Genomic DNA, 23047 nt, shown 5'->3' on the forward strand with positions numbered 1-23047 from the left:
AAGGCAGTATTCTAGGACCAACTCTCTTCATACTCTACATAAATGACCTCTGTGATCACACAGAGAACTGCGTTCTCTTTGCTGATGATGTAAAGCTGTTCAATACCACAGACAATACTGCTACCCTTCAAAAAGACCTCGACTATCTATCAGAATGGTCAAACAAATGGCAACTTCAAATCTCAACAAATAAATGCTCTGTCTTACATATTGGCAAAACAACAACAACCAGAAAATAAAATACAGGCTGAATAGTCAAGACCTTGTTGATGATCCAAACTCTGTCAAGGATCTTGGAGTACTCATCTCTAATGATCTAAGTGCTAGAGCCCACTGTAACTACATAACCAAAAAGGCATTAAGAGTTGTTAACCTAATCTTACGTAGCTTTTTCTCTGGTAATATTACACTACTAACTAGAGCATACAAAACATTTGCTAGACCAATACTCGAATACAGCTCATCAGTCTGGAACCCACATTACATATCTGACACAGTTGAGAAAGTCCAGAAATATTTCACAAGAAGAGTTCTCCACTCCTCTACTCGTTGCAGAATACCTTCTGCCACCAGTCTTGAAATTCTAGACCTAGAAAACCTTGAATTACGCCATCTTCGGTCCGATCTAAGTATGGTATATAAAATCCTACATTGCAAATGTCCTACCTGTCAATGAATACTTCAGCTTCAACCATAACAATACAAGAGCACACAATAGATACAAACTCAAGGTTAACTGCACCAGACTTGATTGCAGGAAATACGACTTCAGCAACAGAGTGGTCAATGTCTGGAATACTCTGCCTGACTCTGTGGTTATTTCCCCAAACCCCAAAAACTGTAACCTTAAACTGTCTACTATTGACCCCACCCCTTACCTAAGAGGTCTGTAGGGGGCGTGCATAAGTGCACCAACGTGCCTACCGTCCCTGTCCTATTGTTTCTTTTATTTTTCTTATATGTATCCATGTATTCATAACTATGTTTTTACTTATACCTATTATCTTGTAAGCAATTGACAAACCAAATAAAATAAAATAAAATAAATAAAATTTCAAGTCTGGTGGTATAAGGTATTCTGTTGTGAGCAGAAGAGAGGAGGACTCTTCTCATGAAATATCTCCGAATTCTCTCAATTGTATTAATGTCTGATATGCAGTGTGGGTTCCATATGGATGAGGTGTATTCGAGAATTGGTCTAGCAAATGTTTTGTATGCTCTAGTTCAGGGGTCGCCAACCTTTTGGACCTCAGGGACCACCAAACTCATAATTTTAGATCCCAGGGACCACTAACTAGTTCTGTGGGTGTGGCCTAATTTGTGGGTGTGGCTTGGTGGTCATGTGACTGGCTGGCCTTGTCTTTTATGTAAATATTATAAATATTTATATAAATATTGAATTTTTTATAAAAAAGAGCAACTTTTACCCAAAATCAGGTAAAGCAGGTAGGCAGATTGAGTTGCTCACAGAATCACAGATTCATTCAGAAATCTATCTATCTGCCGTGTGCAGGTGACACAAGATAAAGAGATTGGTCTGTAATTTTCAACTAGGCTGGGGTCTCCCTTTTTGAAAATAGGGATGACTGTGGCTAATGACCATAGGTTGGGCAAGGAACTGGTCCTGAAAGGTTTTTCAAAGATTATGCTTATAGTTCTGCTATGTCAGTCGAAAGCTTTCTTAAGAAGTAGGCACATAGTCCAATGGGTAAAGATGGTTTCAGATTGCGTAGTGCCTTTTCAACATTGTGTTCTGTGAAATCGATGTTCATTAGATCATTGTGATTATTTGTGGTATGAGTAGGAAATATTGGGCATGAGCATTGCTATTTACAAAGACTGAGCTGAAGAATGTGTTAAAGAGGTCGACTTTGATGTGACGGTTTCATCATTACAGTCTTTATTGTTAGGTCCTTTTAGGGGTGGGATGGATCTTGCATCTTTAAGTTTGTTGTTTACAAAATTATGGAAGGCACGGATGGATTTCGTGCGTAGAAGGTTTTCCTCATTTGATGTGATAATTGGTGCATTCAGTCTTTATCTGGTGACATAAGTTTTTGTAGTGGCTTTTAAAGTTAGGTACGTAGCCAGTTTTGTTTTTTTGCCAAAGGGAAATTTTTTTAGGATTGGAATTTCCTTATTGTTATGGGTAATTTGTTTTTATGGGTAATTTGTTTGGAAATTTTATGGGTAATTTTTATGGTAATTTTATGGGTAATTTTTATGGTAATTTTATGGGTAATTTGTTGCTTCAAAAGGTCGGTGCAGAAGGTTGCTGTAGCACTAAAGCCAAGCTTGAGTGGTATAAAAAGGGGCTGGGGTTGCAGCTGAAAGCTAGCAGATGTTAAGAAGAAGAAAGGGAGAGAGACCGAGAGAGGAAGTGAGGGAGAGAAGAGGGAGAACTCTTGTTGCAGCAACAGGTAAGTAACGCTTTTGCCTTGCCTGTCCTTTAATTCTTCAGACACTGGTCCCGTAAGTTTATTTCTGAAAGGATGGCAAGGCTTTCTTTATTCATTTTCTTTCAAGTGTAGGTGAAGAAGCATTGAGTTTAAAATTCTGTGGTGCAAATCTCAGCTGACAACTATTAAGAAGGGAAAAACTCAGACCAGGGCATACCAGGAGGTAGCTTTGAAGGCAATGAAGCAAGTTGCCATCCATGGCATGTCCCGTTTCTAAGTTTCTATCATATCACAGATAGCAATATTTACAAGGGATCTGATCCACTTTTATTTGCTTCTTTCCCAGCCAAGTGAAGAGTGGTAGGCAAGAGCTTATTTCACACGCATAGTTTTGCTTGCTCTTTTTGTAGACAACTTCTGCTTAATTGTTCAGGAGTTCTGCCTGCATAGACAGTTGTGACGGCAATATCCTAAGTGGGTTGAATAATTAGAATTAAACAGGGCAGGAACTAACGCCTTCTGAGAAAGGTGACTTTGTAGTTATGACACTCTTCAAGAATAAAATCCATTTGTGTCTTTCTTTAAAAGTTTTTCTTTACCCATCCTTTCTCCTAGCTTAAAATCCATATTTAAGAATGTATAAGCTCTGTGGATGACAGTTCTTCTATTAATTTTTGATAGACTACTAGAACTATTATATATATATATATGGTATTCAGCTTTGTTCGGGTATTTTCCCACGTCATTATAGTTGTGCTTTTAAAGTTGTAGCAACATTTCAGCAGAATCTCATCTGCCATCATCAGGCTTCTGTATTGTGTTCGTCTGTAAGTCAGATTTTTACAGTGGTTTCAGTTTTAAATTTGGGGCTAGCCTACTGCTGTACCAGAATGGTTTTTTCTTCATCCTGATTGGTTGGGAGTCTTGGTCTGTGTTTATTGGTCTTGGAGTTTGCTGTGTTTTGCTTGATTGGTGTTTCTAATGTCTTCTGTCTGTTTTGTGGCTTTTTTTGTGTCTTGATTGGCTGGCAACATTGTGTTCCTGTATTGGAGGCTTTTAGTGCAGCTTGGCTCCGAGTAAATGGACGGCTATCATTTGTTAGGAAGCTAGGTTTCATCTGGGTGCCTGGTTGGGGTGTGTTTGAGCTGGAGGTATCAGGGGGGATCTGTTTGTGCACAGGTGTTTGCCTGGCTAGTGGTGTGGAGATTTTTTTGTTTGTGAGTGCAGGCTTCCAAATGATTGACAATCTGGTGGAATCATCTCTTCTATTCATGCTTTCAGGTCTTTTTTCAATCTCTATGGCTTCTCTGATAATTCTGTGGCTGGGGTTTTCTATAGTGGCTAGGGTTTTGGTGCCATTGAAGTTGATGCTATGACCTATGGCCACTTATCCTAACCCTAACCCTTAAAGTGGAAAAAAACACTACAGGCTGATCCAACTTTGATGTAATGTCCTTAAAACAAGTCAAAATGAGGCTCAGTAGTGTGTGTGTCCTCCATGTGCCTGTATGACCTCCCTACAATGCCTGGGCATGCTCCTGATGAGGTGGCAGATGGTCTCCTGAGGGATCTCCTCCCACACCTGGGCTAAAGCATCCCCCAACTCCTGGACAGTCTGTGGAGCTACATGGCGTTGGTTGGATGGAGCGAGACATGATGTCCCAGATGTGCTCAATTGGATTCAGGTCTGGGGAACAGGTGGGCCAGTCTATAGCATCAATGCAGGAACTGCTGACACACTCCAGCCACATGAGGTCTAGCATTGTCTTGCATTAGGAGGAACCCAGGGCCAACCACACCAGTATATGGTTTCACAAGGGGTCTGAGGATCTCATCTCAGTACCTAATGGCAGTCAGGCTACCTCTGGAGAGCACATGGAGGGCTGTGCGGCCCCCTAAAGAAATGCCACCCCACACCATTACTGACCCACTGCCAAACTGGTCATGTTGGAGGATGTTGCAGGCAGCAGAACATTCTCCACAGTGTCTCCAGACCCTGTCACGTCTGTCACATGTGCTCAGTGTGAACCTGCTTTCATCTGTGAAGAGCACAGGGCGTCAGTGGCGAATTTGCCAATCTTGGTGTTCTCTGGCAAATGCCAAACGTCCTGCACGGTGTTGGGCTGTAAGCACAACCCCCACCTGTGGATGTTGGGTGCTCATACCACCCTCATGGAGTCTGTTTCTGACCGTTTGAGCAGCCACATGCACATTTGTGGCCCGCTGGAGGTCATTTTGCAGGGCTCTGGCAGCGCTCCTCCTGTCCCTCCTTGCACAAAGGCGGACGTAGCGTTTCTGATGCTGGGTTGTTGCCCTCCTACGGCCTCTTCCACGTCTCCTGATGTACTGGCCTGTCTCCTGGTAGTGCCTCCATGCTCTGGACACTACGCTGACAGACACAGCAAACCTTTTGAAACCACCACAGATAGAACACTTAGCTGCATTCTCAACTGGGTGTTAAGGGGGTGGCCAGATGCCCAGATAGGCCCTGAGTTCCAGCACTATGCTTCTCGAAAAAATGAACTTTTGGCCCACAAGGGATGTGGGGCAGCAGGGTCATCATTCCACCCAGTCTTCGCTCCAAGGTACTGGATTCCTTACATGAGGGGCACCCAGGAATTGTTCAGATGAAGGCTCTAGCCAGGAGCTACTTGTGGTGGCCAGGCCTGGCAAAGACATTGGAAATCAAGTAAGGAGTTGCCAGGCCTGCCAAGAAACCTGACCAGAGATGCCACAAGCACCAGTGCACCGATGGGAGACCATGCAAGCCCCATGGTCCTGCATGTACACTGACTTCATGGGCCCCTTCCAGGGCCAGGTATTCCTAATAGTAGTAGACAGTTAAATCCAAGTGGTTGGAAGTGGCACCAGCTTCATAGATGACAATGACCAGGGTCAGCTGAGAGTTGCGCCGGCTGTTCACCACACATGGTCTGCCAGATGTAATCATGTCTGACAATGGGGCACAATTCACAGCAGAAGATTTTCAGTTATTCCTCAATGCCAACATGATTCGGCACATAACATCCACTCCATTCCACCCAGCGACCAATGGTTAGTCCGAATGAATGGTCAGGACCACGAAGGAGGCAATCAAGCAGTTGATGACTGGGGACTGGAATCACTGCCTGGTGAACTTCCTCCTGTGTCAACACCCGACTCCCAGCAACAAGTTGTAGCCCAGTGAAGCTGAGGTGGGGCCACTGACTCATGACAAAGCTCGACTGACTTCACCCAGACAGAATAGCGGCAGAGACAGCTCAGCCAACCCCCAGGAACTTAAAAGCCAGGTGACTTGGTCTGGGCCAGGAACTATGGGAGTGGGGTGTGGCCGCCTCTGGAGAAACGGAGGTACCAAGGGCTATAGAGCCATCACTACTCCCAGGCAACCAAAACATCCATCAAGACTCTGTCCAATTGGAGATAGATAATACTTACCTTAAACAGGACTCTCCAGTAACATTGCAGTGGTCCACCAGGATCTGTGAGTCCCCAGCCTATCTCAAAGACTATTAATATTGAACAGACTGAGGATAAGAACTATTTTTTTGGGGGGGTGTTATGTATTGAATATATAAAGTTGTGTTAAGCTCTACTAAAGTGAAACTAACCTTTAGAGGACTCTAAATGTTAACTCCGTTTGGAGAGAAATTTAGAACATTCATATTTGGGCAGTCTTTTCAAGTATTATGATTGGTTAAGGCCCTGTGGGCCCAGAGTATAAATTACAGGCATTTGCCTACTGTTCCTTAGTTCCAGTTTGGAGCCAATGAATTCTGTTGTATCTATGCTGGTCTGCTTCTTGCCTATTGAAGCCCATTACACAATAGGAACATTATGGTAATAGTATGGGAAGAAGAGGCAAATTCAATCTCTTAATTCTCTTGAAATTTAGTGGTGCCTAACCATTCTTCTCCTAAATACCATGGACCCAATCTCCTGCAGAATTTTTCTGGACAAGTCTCATTGAAATCAATGAGAGCTGCCTAAGGAGGCTATTGAAGTCCAAGCTAGATCCTATTCACTAAAGACCTCCTTGAGAAATCATATCCTTGGATCCAATGAGCTGCCTTCTTTTCACAGCAGTCTTGGTCCTCTGTGGCCTTTTCTCTTGTTCTATTGCAGTTTCACTGTGGAAAAGGAATGTATTGTGTGGAATACTTGGCAAAATCTTCACTTAAAAAAACATTTTACTAAATTTATATGCCCTCCATCTCACTGTTGAAGCAACTATAACCTTCTATACACATTTCCGTTTCTTTTTCTCCCTTCTTGTTTTCTGCTTTTTGTATTCTTATTCATTTTTTAATTGTACAGTTTAAGCCGGTATCTCCTTCAATTGCTAAGATCCTTACGTTTCATGAATGAAGGCAAATATACATGTCCCAGGATAATGTTGCAGGATCCAATCTGAGTCAGTCTTAAGCAGCTCTTAATCTTCCAAGTTTTCGGGCTCATGCTGGAGCCCATCCTCAGGGAATTTCTCTCTCACTAGATTGTATTCTGGTGAGAACACTTTCTGATGTGAGAGAAGTTCCCTGAGGAACTCCAGCAAAAGTCCAAAAACTCAGAAGACTAAATATCTGGTCCCAGTGATCAACCCAGATTGGATCCTGCATGCTTAAGTTTCTCCCACAGCTTCTTCACAAATTTAGAGTTACGTGCATGCACTAAGAACGGCTCATGAAAAGAATACAATGAAGTTCCTCAGATTTCATCTTTTAACTGGCATGCTGGTATTGTAATATTAATCTTCTATCTAGATGGACAAGCAAACTAACTTGGTAGTAGAAAGATAGACATTCCTGGAGAGCAGCCTAGTCATTTTCTGTTTGGAGCCACATGGGTTTGCAAAAGTTTCAGCAGACCTTGAAATAATAGAGGGGGAAAGTTGAAATGTAAATGTTAAAATGAGAGAGGGAAAAAAAATCAAAATCACTTTTCCCCTGCAACATATGTGTTTATTTATAGGAACATTCTTGAAAATACCTGCTAAGAATAATGACACAGTCTTGCCCAACATCTGGAGGAGATTCGTAATAATTTTAATGTACATAGAAATGTACATAGAAAATAGGCTTATTTGTGCAGAGACTTGTAGAAAGTGACAGGGTGGTGATGGAATAGTACAAATAGTCTAGTGAAGGTCTTAGCCTACCATTAAAGAAGTTTAGCTTCACCCCTTTTTCTTTTGCAATAAACTTCATTCCTGTATTTCTGTGGGATTAGCAGCTGTAACTAGGCATGGTTTAGTGGGGGTTTGGGTACTGGACATAGCTACATAATCATAAACCACAGTAATAGTTAATTTCAGCCATTGGGACTCAGGATTTTTGGATAAAATAATGTACCTAATAGTTTCCTTCCTTCCTTCCTTCCTTCCTTCCTTCCTTCCTTCCTTCCTTCCTTCCTTCCTTCCTTCCTTCCTTCCTTCCTTCCTTCTTCTTCTTTTCTTTCTCTCTCTCTTTCTTTCATGAAGGTTGTACCTCTGCCTTCATGGCAAGGCAGCAAATACATGAATAATATTTTAGGAAACCCATTAGCACCATTATCTCTAGCTATTTTCACACATTATTACTCTAAGGAATGGTTTGTTTTAACAATGGCTTATTGAACAAATCACAATAGATTGTGTTTCTATTCTTCCACTATGGTTGCCAAACATAGTGGCTGGACTTGTACAACAGGATAAGGCAGAAGCAAATAAACTTTATTAGGGTTTATCATATATGTGTCAGCATATATGTGTGGGAGAGGTTAAGAAAATTAGTGGGAAAATATAATGTTAATGAGTTCAGGTTGGCTGTGCTAGAGAATAGGGAATATGAATATCTCTACAAGTGCCAACCACTAATGCTAGAATTGTCTAGCATTTAAAACAGTGGTTCTCTGCCTTTTAGGGTGATGGAAGAATTATCCTTCTGGGTTCAGTTCCAAGTGGGGAAAAGTTTCCCACTGGAAACATGGAGGCTGTTTAGAAAGATGGTTTAATGGTGGACAGGACCACATGGCTTGAAGCTCCTAGGTGAAAAAGGGGAGAGATGCTGAGAATCCCTTGGTTTCATACCCTCTGTTGGGCCCCACCTTAGTGTTTCCTGTTCCTGTGTAAGTAATGTATCCCATTGGCTGTCAGACTCCCAGGGGTGGGAGTCTTAGCTAACTTTGTAGACTTTGTCTGGACCACATCACTTCACCTGAGTGCTGGTTAATTTTTACCACTCACTCTTACTGTAATGGCCCATTAGCAAAGCGGGGGTGGGGGGGTGGGGTGGGGCGGCTGAGTTTCTGCTTCTGAGGTGAGTTTCTGGTGTACGTCGGCGTACACCAGGGCTCTGCTCTCTCACCACTGCTGTTCATTCTGGTGATGGACACAATTACACACGACCTGCACACGCCGCCCCATGGACGCTGCTCTACGCCGATGATGTGTTCCTGGCCAACCTGCAAGGCTGAACTTGAGCACCTAGTCCAACAGTGGCACGACCGCCTCAGAGCAGTTCGGGCTCCGGTTGAACCTAAAGAAGTCCGAATACCTGACCACTGACAACGAAACGACAGGCTCCATCCACGTGAACGGGCAGGAGCTACCGCGCGCCTCCACCTTCAAGTACCTGGGAACTACTCTTGGGGAAGAAGGCCTACTACAAACTGAGGTGGCAGCCAGGATCAACGCAGCGTGGGGCAAATGGAAGTCCGTCACGGGCGTCCTCTGTGACAAGAAGATGCCGATGCGCCTGAAGGCAAAAATCTATAACTCTGTGGTGCGCCTGTGGCCATATACGGCGCAGAGTGCTGGCCGGCGACCAAAGAAGTCGAAAGCAGACTCCAGACAATGGAGATGCGAATGCTCCGATGGTCGGTAGGCCTCACCCTACTCGATCGCGTCAGGAATGAAGAAGTGCGCAGACGGTTCAACGTCGTGCCCATCCCCACGGTCATAAGGCAGTCCCGCTACGATGGTTCGGCCATGTGAGTCGCGCCAAGGAAGAATCCATCATCAAATCTGCGATGAAGGTGATTGTCGGAGGAGCGAGACCGCGTGGTAGACCTAAGCAACGCTGGATGGACACGATCAAGGCCGATCTAGAGATCGCGAAGGCAGACCCGACATACGTGGCAGACAGAGAGGCGTGGAAGCAGTACTCAAGGACATTAGCGGACCTCGCCAGAGCGCGAGACAAACGCTGAAGAAAAAGAAGAAGAAGAAGAAGGTGAGTTTCTGCTTCTGAGTTTGTACTAATTTTTAGGGGAAATATTCTTCCTTTTTAATATTTCCTAGGATATTTAAATTTTCTAGGGGAGGGGTGGGTGCTAATTTTCCTACAAGGACTAATATAGTAAGTGTTAGGAATAACAAGGTTACCTAACGTAATTTGGGTAAAATAATATATATAAACTATGATAGTAAGTTTAAGTGTGTGTCACTTTAAACTGCAAAGCATGTAATTTTGGGTGCGGTTGTAAAACCGCCATAAGAGGGAGCAAGAGAACCTGCTGGATTGCTGACTATGCTGGATTGATGGTTTGCTAACTGCGTGTTTTCCCTGCTGCTGAGTTGAACGTCGAAGGAAGAAAGGAGGTTTGACTTCTTTATATCTCTACTGAGAGAAGATATATTACTGGACTGATATTTGTAAGTTTACTGACCTCTTTTTCGACACTGGACTTTGCAACTGAATAATCCCCGAACGGACTGAACTAGTGAATGATATATGGACTGTTTGACTATGATAAAACTCTTACTGGAATAAACTATTTAACTAGCACAGTGTATCTGTTTTACTGAGTGTAAGCTACAAAAACGTTTATCTCACATATTTGCCTGCCTGCCTGACTGTCGTGCACATTCTGCTAGGGTGTATCCCTAACAGTAAGCACATCTGTAATTCTGATAGCATGTGATAGACATTGTCACAAAAATGTTTAAAAAAGGACAGGGCTGCTGACTCTGAACCATTTATTTTATTTTTCCGATAACTTCTGAAGATATTCAGAGTTTTGCAGCATTAATTCAGCACCAGAAAATTAAACACAAATGCTTCATTTAACATCTTTATAAACATAATAAATAGATTTTACAAACCAGTTATAGATTTCTCCAACATGGAGCAAACTCAGACAGAAGTAGACATGTTACAAGTTCAGAGCTTCAGCAGCAACTCAGGAGCTCAGAAACAGACATCAGTTTCACTTTAGTTCAGCAGGCAAGCACAGGAAAGAAGCAGTTTCATTTCAATAGACAGACTCAGAGCTTCACATAGCTGCAGAGTTGCAGAGCTTAATATAGAGCCACGCCTAGGCTACTTCTAGTTTCAGTTTCCTAGGCTACTTCTAGCTTCAGTTTCCAAACAGTTCTTATTGGCTGACTTAGTTGCTATGCCTATTCATTGGCTGACCTTGTTACCATGCTCCATTCCAGTTCATGAATATACTCTGAGAGAAGACATTAATGGAAATGTATTATGCTTGAGCCTGGATGTTAGTGTTGCAGCCTGCAAAATCTTATTCTTAACTAAAATAAGTAGGTACTGTGAGAATTTGATAAAAATAAAACAATAGACTATGGTAATCTGTGACCATTAGGATGCTTTATTACATAAGATACTGCAGCACCGAACCCCTAACTCTAAAACAACCATTTTAGGAGAAAGGAGACACTTCCTTCTAGTAAATACAGCTTATATAGGAATCACATTTAACAGATTACATAATACTTCCTGTTTTCCATACATAGAAGTTATACAACATTTCTCATAAGAAAGTCCCATCCTCTCATGGACATCTCCCAACTTTTCTTCACTTCACCACTTAATCATCAGATTTCCTGTTTTCTACTTAAAAGGTTACACAAGAGATCATTAATATCCCTATAATGTCAAGATGACCCAAATATGTACCTCAAACTAAGCCAAGGACAGGATATTTTGCAATTCTGTGTAACTTTTAGCAGTAAACACATTACATAAATGTTCTGATCTCTAAAAAGTTCAGACAGTGAACACAAAATAGGAATGGGAAAGCACCAGGCCCAGATGGGCTTCGGGCAGAATTCTATAAAACACTACAAGAATAATTGAGCATTCCATTGTTAGAAGTCATGAATGAAGCTATGTCAAAGAAGATGATACCTAAAACATGGTCAGAGGCTTATATTACACTTATTCCAAAAGAAGAGGCTGATCCACTGCAAATTAAGAACTATAGACCTATTTCTTTATTAAACGCAGACTATAAAATCTTTGCTTCAATTTTAGCAGAAAGACTTAAAAAATATCTAAATAACTTTATACATCCAGATCAAAATGGATTTCTGCCAAAGAGACAAATTAAAGACAATATGAGAGTAATCCTGGATACTTTGGAATATTATGAGGCACATCCTGAAAAGCAAATGGCTTTGATATTCCTAGATGCCCAAAAGGCATTTGATAATGTGAATTGGAGATTTATGTTACTACTATTGGAACAAATGGGTTTTGCCAGAAAATTTATTCAAGCAATAGAAGCCATATACCATAAGCAAACGGCAAAGGTAATGATAGAGGGAGAATTCACAGATTTTATTAATATAAGAAAAGGCACAAGACAAGGATGCCCCCTATCACCTTTGCTATTTGTATTGACTTTGGAGGTGTTGAATAGAAATATTAGAGATGATGAAAGCATAAAAGGAATGAAAATTAAAAAGGAAGAATTTAAATTGCAAGCCTTTGCGGATGATTTAGCTTTTATTTTGGAAGACCCGTTAGAAACAGCTCCAAAACTATTGGAAAAGATAGAGACATATGGTGAGGTGGCTGGTCTGAAAATAAATAAAGATAAAACAAAGATCTTGACAAAGAATATGTTACTAAGACAAAGAGAAGAACTGGCAGACCTATTGAAAATTCAAGTCATGAACAAGGTCAAGTATCTGGGGATATATTTGACATCAAGATGTAGTACATTAAAAGAGAATAATTATATTAAACTTAAACAACAGATAGCCTTAGATTTGAAGAAATGGGAAAATCTACAATTGTCATTAATAGGGAGAATCTCAACAATCAAGATGAATATCTTACCCAGAATCTTATATTTGTTTCAAACAATACCAATTAGGCTCGGAAAAGACTATTTTAAAGACTTAAATAAAATTGTGTTGAAGTATATATGGCAAGGTAAGAAAGCGAGAATAAAGCTAAAACTCTTACAAGATGCTAGAATTAGAGGAGGTTTTGGTTTGCCTAATTGGGAGTTGTACTATCAAGCTGCAAATTTGATGTGGGCCAAGGAATGGATAACATTAAGAAAGACCAGATTGTTGACATTAGAAGGTCATGATTTGCTGTTGGGTTGGCATGCCTTTTTATGGTATAAGGGAACTAAAACACAGGGTTATTTCAGAAGACATTATATATGGGAGTCTTTGTGGTTAAATTGGGAGAAGATCAAAAGACAATGTTATTTGAAAATTTCAGTTTGGTTATCGACCATTGAAGCATTTTCTTATCCTATAATTTATAAGAAGGAACAAACAGTTAGATATGGAGAAATATTGGATGAAAAGGGTGAACTTAAATCGATGCAAAATCTAGAGGAACAAGGTATAAAGATGAATTGATTTTCATATGCGCAAATACATTCAAGGTATGATGAAGATTCTAAAACAGAGGGATTTTATGATAAACTGACTGATCTAGATAAGATTTTGACAGGTACTGATGAAAAGGTGATTAAAAAATTATACGGTTATTTACTGGGAATTAAACTAGAGGAAGAACAAGATAAAGAAACTATGATTGCTTGGGGGAAGAAATTTGGATATGGGATTGATTTAGAGAAATGGCAAAAATTGTGGTCTCAAAACTATAAAATGACAATGTCAATAGCTTATAAAGAAAATTTGTATAAGATGTTTTACAGGTGGCATTTTTCCCCGACAAGAATAGCAAGAATGTTCAAGAATAAATCTGAAAAATGCTGGAAATGTCATCAGATACCTGGCTCATATTACCATATGTGGTGGACTTGTGAGGACGCTAGAAAATACTGGACTAAAATTCGCATGTGGTTGGAAAAAATGACAAAGAAACACATAGATTTGAAACCAGAGATCTTTTTATTGGGAATCTTACCTGATACATATAGTAAAGATTTGAAATATCTGATTGTAAATGTATTAACAGCAGCTAGGATTGTATTTGCTAAAAATTGGAAAAATGAGAAAATACCATTGCAGGAAGAAATTATTAAGAAAATATTGGAATGTGCTGAAATGAGTAGATTGACATTTGAAATTAGAGAACAAGAGGATAAACAATTCTATAAAATTTGGGACCTTTTCTATCAATGGTTGGATGATAAAATACAATAATAGAATATTTAGAATTTTAGATAATAATGAATATATAAAAAGATATTTTTTCTTTTTTTTGTTATTTGATATCATATCTATAAAATGTTTTTAGGATAGATTTGGTATGACTATATGATTTGTTATAAAATAAACTAAGTAAACTATAGCTATCTCGTAAAGTATGAATGAATAAAATTATAGTCAAATGATTGTTTAATAGTAATACTAGGATATGTAATTTTTGATTGATAATATGAGTTATTATGTAATGTAACTGTAATTGAGACTACGAAATGAATGCACAGAAACTGGTAAACCAACCGACACACTGTTTGTATATTTATGAAAGAAAGCTGGATGTTTTTATGTTTTGTTTGTTTTGTTTGTTTTTAAAAACCAATAAAATTGTTTTCAGAAAAAAAAAGTTCAGACAGTGAACACAAAATAGCTTTAGTTAGGCTCTTCATATTCTCAGGTGTATAAGGCAAATTTCCATATATAACAGGTACCAAAGAATGTGCCAGCAGGACTTTGCTACTTTAGCCAAGAGTTAACATTTTGGGAGAGATTTCTGAACAGATACTCATAGAATCCTTGAAAAAAAAATCCTTATTTGATGGCAATTATCCATCAGTAATGCAGATAGAAGAAATGAAGTAAATCAGGACTAGATATTTAAGCCTAGGATAAATCTAGACCAAACCTTTGATAGACCCATCATTTCATACTACTTATAACCCATATTTTTTCCTTCAATCAGGGGTGGGATTCTTCCAATTCTGTCTGGTTCTATAGAACCCCTTGTTAACTTTCTAAGCAGTTCGGAGAACCACTAGTTAGAAGCAATCGCCTTTTGCTTTTTTCCACCCCTATTACATTCTTGCCAGTACGCCTAGATTTCCTGTCTCCTGAGCTTTTGAGGCTTGACTTTCTTAAAGGGGAAGGGTTGTTTTAAGATTTTTACACTGCTGTTGGGAGGAAATACTTCCCTGGACAATCAGCACTTTGAAGAAATAATTGAATAATGAAGCAAAGCTTTTAATGACAGGGAACCAAGATGAGTGACATTCAGCAAGGCTTCTTGGCTAGCTAGAAAGATTGACATTCAATCGTGAGTTTACATACCCTTTCTGAGTTTTGGTCTAAAACTGGTTTTTGGTGAAGGTTAATTCTGTGCTTGGTGACGTTTAATCCTGTGTTTATTGATGGGATAATTTTCCCCATTCAGCTTCAACAAGCAACAGCTACTGTTGTGATTTAATTATTTGTATTGTGTTTGAATTTTTTCCTGCCTCATGGTTTCTTTTTCCATCTGGGGAGGGTGTCTTCCTCACTGCTTTAGTACTATCTGGCACTGTCCTTTTGGGGTATACTTCCAAGAGGCAGGATGCAAGCTTGGCACTGATTTTTTTACTGCCTTTCTGGAGGGCATGTGACCTTTCCTTAAATCTGGATGATTTCCTTGGGATATCTTGTGAGGTGAGTGAGACCAGCTGGTATCTTTAAGTGGTGCAAATGGATCTAAGGATTGTTTTTCCTGGGTGTGTTTTTTTTCTGGAGAATTTAAATGACCTCTCTCCTAAGGGTTTCACTTTATGAGCAAGAGATGGCTGCTTGATAGTTATCACTGCATTTTAACTATTTCATTCCTCAAGGTGCTCTGGCACCCTGCCTAATTTGTAACTCTGGCTTGCAGGTATTTTTAATCTAATGATTGGTATTTAGGGCAACTTTTTGCAAGCAAAGAAGCTTTTTGTACTGTTGACTTACAACAGTTCATTTAGTGACCATTCAAAGTTACAATGGCACTTAAAAAGCGACTTATGACCATTTTTCACACTTATGACCATTGCAGCATCCCCACTGTCATGAGAGGCCAGGCGAGGAGAAGCGCCCTTTGACATGAGTGAGGTTGAGTTGGCCATGCCTACCCAGTCACATGACCAACTAAGCCACACCCAAAGAAGCAGTTGTTAAAAAAACTGAATCCCACCCCTGCCTTCCATTCAATTAAGTCTGATTCGTATAGACTGTCTGGATCCCCTGCAGTTTCCTTGGCAAGGTTTTTTAGAAGTGGTTTGCCATTGCTTCCTTCCTAGGGCTAAGACAAAGTGATTGGCCCAAAGTCACCCAATTGGATTTGTGTTGTTGGAAGAAATATCCTTCTGGGTTCAGTTCTAAGTGGGGAAAAAGACACTGGAAACATGGAGGCTGTTTGGGAAGATGGTTTAATGGTGGACAGGATCACATGCCTTGGAGCTCCTGGGTGAAAAAGGGGAGAGATGCTGAGAATCCCTTGGTTTCATACCCTCTGTTGGGCCCCTGTTTCCTGTGTAAGAAATGTATCCCATTGGCTGTCAGACTCCCAGGGGTGGGAGTCTTAGCTTAGTTTGTAGACTTTGTCTGGACTACATGGCTTCACCTGAGTGCTGGCTGATGCAATCTTCCTAGGTGCCATGTGGTGAGATGGGTAATCGTATCATTTCCTGAGGGCCATGTCTTAATCCCATCAACCTGGAGCTGAAGGGGGGGCAGGGAGCTGCAGGAAGTTGCTTTGTCTTTCAAACATGTTTCTCCTTTTCTTCATCCAGGGAAATATAATATTCTGCCTCTTTAATATTTCCTAGAATATTTCATTCTTCTCGGAGAGGGGTGGGTGCTAACTTTCTGTCTAAGGCAGACAAAGATTCACAGTCTCACAGTCTCTAGTGTGATGCTTTAACTGCTACATCAGACCGGCTCTCCTTAATCTATATTACTTTGCTTTCTTTGGTGGCCAATGTTTTTGTCTCAGCAGAAACAGTCTTCTTTCTCTGAAGATGCTGAACTCCCAGTGGAGTAGTCTTTGGGCCATCATGGGAGTTCTGCTCATCCATTCAGTGGCAGGAGTGCATAGCCTCTGTTGGTGTGGGGAGATGGACACACAAGAGAAGAAGATGGTAAGTTGACTGTTTACCAAGGACCTTCTTTTTCTTAGATGGCTGTATTTGGGAGAAATGGCACAGAACTTAGACCGTCCAATGAAAAGGTTGTGAATTAAATTCAGGTAAACCCAATAAAAAGCCTTGTAACATGTGTATGGAATTTGTTACCCAACGTTATAGGAGATAGTTACTCACTTATATGGGGATTAAATGGAGATTATTGTCCTTGATGCTTTCTGAGCTTGGTTATTGTCTTGAAGACATTTCATTACCCAAACCAGGTAACTTCATCAGTGCACTGATGATGTTACCTAGTTTGCATAATGAAACATCTGCAAGAAAACAACCAAGCTCAGAGAGAACCATGTATCCTAATTTAAAAAAAAATCCAGATGGCAATTGATTGTGGGCATATTACAGAATTAAAATCAAACAATATATTTTTAAAATCATGCCTTATTATCTATATATTGGTCTAGATTTTCACGGCCAGTATCTGTAGTGCAATCTTGAGCTTCAGAGTTTAGTGACTGTGGTTTAGACAAGCGGTTGCCAACTAATGGGCCGCAGCCCACTGGTGGTCCACGAGAAAATTTTGGTGGTCTGCAGAGAAATGTCACCCCCAGAGCACCCCCCAGAGCAATTAATCCAGGCTGCGTGGGAACACAAGGCTGCGCCACCCACATGGCCCGCGGGAAACCTCCTCATCCACTCACTCCTTACCTGGCAAACTTGCCTGCTAAGTTGCTATTTTTCCTTTTCCCCCCTGATCATCAGCTGTTCTGCTGTGCCAGGAGATTTAGATTAGCTAGAAAGCAGGAAACCATTGCATTTCTTGTTTTCTAGCTAGTCTTTAGATCTTCGGCTCTGCTTTTAAGCAGAGCCGAACCTTCCTTAGGACTGAAGCAGGGGTGGGATTCAACAGGTGTTACTACCAGTTCAGTGACTACATTTTGGTTAGATCAGATCTCTCTCTCTCTCTCTCTCCTCCCTCCCTCCCTCCCTCCCTCCCTCCCTTCCTCCCTCTCTCTCTCTCTCCCCCATCACCAACGTCAGCAAGCCACTGTCAAAATTCATATTAGTGGTCCTTGGGGTTTAAAATTATGAGTTTTGTTGTCCCTGAGGTCCGAAAGGTTGGCGACCCCTGGTTTAGACAACAGATCTCCTGACATTTTGCCAGCAATCTTGAGAGTATCTCCTTTTGTCCCCATTCTTAGTACATCTTAGCATTTCCTTTTGTCTTCACTTCTGCCATCTCTAACAATTTTGTGAAATTGGGAACTGTGATAATGCAATGTGTTTATTTGAAAAGATCCTTAGCAGCGCAAGCAAGCTTTTTGCAGTCAGAGATCACACTGTCTGTCTGCCTGCCTGCCTCTATCTATCTATCTATCTATCTATCTATCTATCTATCTATCTATCTATCTATCATCTATCTATCTATCTATCTATCTATCTATCTATCTATCTATTCATCTATCCATCTATCATCTATCTATCTATCTATCTATCTATCTATCTATCTATCTATCTATCATCTATCTATCTATCTATCTATCTATCTATCATCTATCTATCTATCTATCTATCTATCTATCTATCTATCTATCTATCTATCTATTCATCTATCCATCTATCATCTATCATCTATCTATCTATCTATCTATCTATCTATCTATCTATCATCTATCTATCTATCTATCTATCTATCTATCTATCTATCTATCTATCATCTATCTATCTATCTATCTATCATCTATCTATCTATCTATCATCTATCTATCTATCTATCTATCTATCTATCTATCTATCTATCTATCATCTATCTATCTATCATCTATCATCTATCTATCTATCTATCTATCTATCTATCTATCTATCTATCTATCTATCTATCTATCATCTATCTATCTATCTATCTATCTATCTATCTATCTATCTATCTATCTATTCATCTATCCATCTATCATCTATCATCTATCTATCTATCTATCTATCTATCTATCTATCTATCTATCATCTATCTATCTATCTATCTATCTATCATCATCTATCTATCTATCTATCTATCTATCTATCTATCTATCTATCTATCTATCATCTATCTATCTATCTATCATCTATCTATCATCTATCTATCTATCTATCTATCTATCTATCTATCTATCTATCTATTATCTATCTATCTATCTATCATCTATCTATCTATCATCTATCTATCTATCTATCTATCTATCTATCTATCTATCTATCATCTATCATCTATCTATCATCTATCATCTATCTATCTATCTATCTATCTATCTATCTATCTATCTATCTATCTATCTAATCCTCTCCTCCTCCTCCTCCTCCTCCCTCCTCCTCCTCCTCCTCCTCCTCCTCCTCCTCCTCCTCCTCCTCCTCCTCCTCCTCCTCCTCTTCTTCTTCTTCTTCTTCTTCTTCTTCTTCTTCTTCTTCTTCTTCTTCTTCTTTTCTTCTACTCTTCCTCTGTTTATGTCATCTCTCTCTCTCTCTCTCTCTCTCTCTCCCTCTCCCTCTCCCACTCCCTCTCCCTCTCCTTCTCCTTCTCCTTCTCCCTCTCCCCGCTCTCTCTCTGCAAAGTCTGAGAGTGATGTGATACTATTAGAGGAGAGGGAATAAACTTTCCATCTCTTGTTTTCATTTCATTTTTTTTTCCACTTGAGGCAAAATGGTAAGCTGTGCTGGAGTTTAATCCATCTGTTTTAGCACCACTCTTCCAGAAATCAATGAATTCCCTTTGAATGCCCTTTGTGGAGGGGAATGTAGTGGTCCATGAGCTCAGATGGTATAATCCAGCTATAGAGAGGGAACCCGTTGATGTAAGGGACTATGGAAGGAGAGTATACCAGAAGCAAGCTAGGCTGAGTTACCCACCGAATGGCTGACAATGGGAATTTGATTTCTCTATTGTCTTATCTTTGATCTTCTTTTCCAGACGACTAGTCTTTCCATGTCTTAAATTTTACAATGCATTTTAAAATTAAAGTAAAAAAACTCTAAAATAATTACCTTTTTCAGATATATGTCAGTATGCATAGGGGATCCATATCTTTGCATGTCTAGAGCCGTGGAGATGTCAACCAATAAATGTCAATAATTGACACCCTTTTTGGTTGCTGATAACTGAACCCTGCCTCCTGAACCTGAACAAATCAGTTGAAATCCCTCGTCTCCTGCTAGAAGAAAAATATTTCTCTTCTACCACATCGTTGTGTATATTTGGTGTTTTGCAACAACAACAACAAATCCGAGAGGCTGATGGAAATGCTGGGAAGGGAAGGGCACCCTTATGATCAGCATGGTGGCAAGCCCTCATGGATTTGAAAACCTCAAGGGACACCCCAAATGTTAGCAGAATGGTGGCAAAATCTTTCCAGATGGCAGCCTCAGGGCAGCATGTAACAAACTGGTGGTGGTAGGCAGTGCTAAACCATGCACACATTAAACACTAGAACATTGGAAACTGATTGCTGAAACTGCATCTGACTTGATCTCACATGGAAATGAAATAGTTAAACTGAGCACGGGAAGACGAGGTGTGTGATGAGGATACCCTCCCAATCAGTGGTGGTATTCAGCAGGTTCTGACCAGTTCTGGAGAACCAGTAGTGGAAATTTTGAGTAGTTTGGAGAACCGGCAAATACCATCTTTGACTGAGATTTTACAGTATCCTTCCCCTGCCACACCCACCAAGCCATGCCCACAGAACCGGTAGTAAAAAAATTTGAATCCCACCACCACTCCCAATGGAAAACAGAACCCTGACCTGAATTACAGAAAGACTGAACGTCTTGATGTAGTAGCAAAACTAGTAATTTTGCAGAGTTGAAAGATCAAAATAACCATTCCTTGCTGGGGAAAATAGTGGGGGCATGAGGCATTTATAATGGATTAGAGGTGGGAGGGCTTCAGTAATGTGAAAATTGCTGTTAAGTCTGAAAGGGATGCCTGGAAGCTCAGGATGTTCACAGAGGAGGAAATGATCTCATTCTGAACGTTCTTTAAGAAACAAAGGCAGAATGTAAATCCAGTGGATATATGAAGCATTGGCAGGAGTAATTTTGTCTTGCTATCTAACTTCATTTATGATTTCAAACCATTTATCTCACCTAGTCTAGGATCCAATTTCCAACAATGGCTGGAAATTAGTAGGTGGGAAATAGAAACCCCCAAAAAGTTCCTTATTTTTTGGCCACCTACCATCACTGAGAAAAGTAGTTTTTGCTGGTTCCTGACCAGGTGAAACATATAGGAAATTCTTTCGGTGGAAGGATGCAAAAGCAGATGTGACAAGGGTGGTTTGACTGCCTAGGTGAGATTCAGTCCCAAATTGCTTCCTACTTTAAAGGACCACATAATCCATGCACTAATAAGATTCTAAATACGACTGAATTAAATTTAAATAAGAACAATTCAGCTTTAGAAAAACTTGCCTGCAAATTAACAAACGCCTGGCAGATTTGCTGGTGAGCCTTTGCTGAGGCACTAACCCTGAGAAAAGGAGGAAGGGGAATGAGCTCTAGGCTGAACTGAAACTGTGTACAGTAATTTTGACGTCAATATCTCCCTGTTTGTCCCCTGTTTCCATTGCAGGAGTGCCTCAGGGCCTGCACAGCGGACCTCTCAAATGAGTCTCCAGTATATCCAGGACATGGTCACATGAAGCGTCTTTCTGAAAATATTTTTTCAGCCCTGTCCAGGAAGAAGCGCTACGGCGGCTTCATGAACTCAGATACCCCTCCTCTACTGTCTCTTTTTAAGAATGCCACCGTCAAACCTGCTTGTAAGAAACGCTAGTAAGGGTGAGGGAGATCAGGACCAACCGTACCCTGGCATTGTAGCAATGGGGGAAAGGGTCTGGGTGCCTCACCTATGAATTTCTCTGACATATTTCATGATAATATTATTAATGAATATCATTTATTTTCATTGTTCTTACCTATTGATGTTAAATAAGAAAGAGACACTTTCACGTTTGCCTTCTGGTTTTGAATATACCAATAATTGGTGGGAAGCGTGGGTGGCAGATCTTTAAGCTGATATCTGCCAGCAGGGATACAATGTTGAATGGTGTCAACATTAAAAAAAGAATGATAAATTAAGAGAAGGTTTATTTTTGGAACGGGGAAAAACTATATTTGTCTTTGTCTTTGTAAGCGAAGAGTTAGTCCAGAAGTGAGTAGACCAAAAAGCAGGCAAAGCCAAATCACTTTTATATACATATCCCAAGGGAAATGAATGCCATCTCTGATTTACCTTTCCCTCCTACCACCCCTATTACATTGGTGACCAAATTTGGTGGGGAATCATATTGTGAATACCTCACTTGGCTAAAATTTGGTTGAAAATGAGCATGTGCTTGAGAACAAACCAAAAGATCTTCCACATAACAAGTTTTGACTCCTCGGTTTCTCCAAAGCATTTTGAAGGTAATTTGGAGCCATCTTAGTTCTAGTGGAATAGGCAGGGAATGGCATGAGGCAATTGATGCTACCTCCAGCTACCCAAGGGGAGAGCACCAAAAAATCAGCACTGACTCCGTGCCCTGACTCCTGATTTGTGGTTGCTGTAGGAGACAGAAAGACCCACATCACTAATCCCACCCTATACCAAAACATTGTGTGTGTATGAATAAGTGTGTGTATGTGTGTGCGTGTGTGTGTGTGTGTGTGAGAGAGAGAGAGGGATGGAAGGAGGGAGAAGAGGAGGAGGAGGGGGAAGGAGGGAGGGAGGGAGGAAAGAAGGAAGGGAAGGAAAGGAGGGGAATGATTAGATCTCCCCTGTGTTTGTAGTACCTGTGGTATGCATTTATTCTTCAACAATCTAAGTTGTCAAGGAAAAATTCTTGGCCATCAAATGTCCCAAACTGGAAATTTAGTATAAACTAATAATTTTCAGCCAGATGTTTTTCTCAGAAGCAGCCTGTAGTTCACAGTTTAGGGCTATGGGGAAGTGGTGTGGGGGCTCAGGTAATGGCACCCTAGAGTTGAAGGTTGAGAGGTAAGAGCTCTTCTGAAAATCTTCACCAGTTTGAAAGCCTCTCTGGTTTCTGGGTGTGCAGTGATGGATAGCTACGCTGGTTAATCCACATTTCAACTACAGTTGAAACCAAATGCAGAACTAAATTAAAAGGTGGGATCCACTTTCACCCTCCTGGCCTTCTAAAAGGGCATCAAGACTTAGCTTTGACAGTTGGTTTAAGGCCTCAACAGGACAATCTCTGCTGAAGATGGTTGATGGAGTAAGGGAGATGATTCCAATACTATTTACACACTTGGCTTTTAGTCTGTTTTCTTTGTTTTTGTATTAATATTTTTATTAATCTGTAAGCCACCCAGAATTCCTTAGACAGTGAGATGAA

General features: G+C 40.4%; 1 non-coding gene across 2 annotated transcripts; it reads left to right on the forward strand.

Moving 5' to 3' along the window:
* Positions 1–2299: 2299 nt before the first annotated feature.
* Positions 2300–21369, forward strand: LOC113414584 (uncharacterized). Of its 2 annotated transcripts, none has more exons than XR_015746869.1 (3): positions 2300–2420; positions 16532–16676; positions 21280–21369. It is a non-coding gene; the product is annotated as an uncharacterized LOC113414584 (transcript). The 2 variants fall into 2 exon arrangements; XR_015746868.1 differs by having other exon boundaries at positions 2312–2420; positions 16535–16676.
* The last annotated feature ends 1678 nt before the right edge of the window (positions 21370–23047 follow it).

The sequence above is a fragment of the Notechis scutatus genome, chromosome 1 (genome assembly GCF_049901735.1).
Source record: "Notechis scutatus isolate UNSWTSFEM ecotype Mainland chromosome 1, rNotScu1.2, whole genome shotgun sequence".
NCBI classification, from domain to species: Eukaryota; Metazoa; Chordata; class Lepidosauria; order Squamata; family Elapidae; genus Notechis; species Notechis scutatus.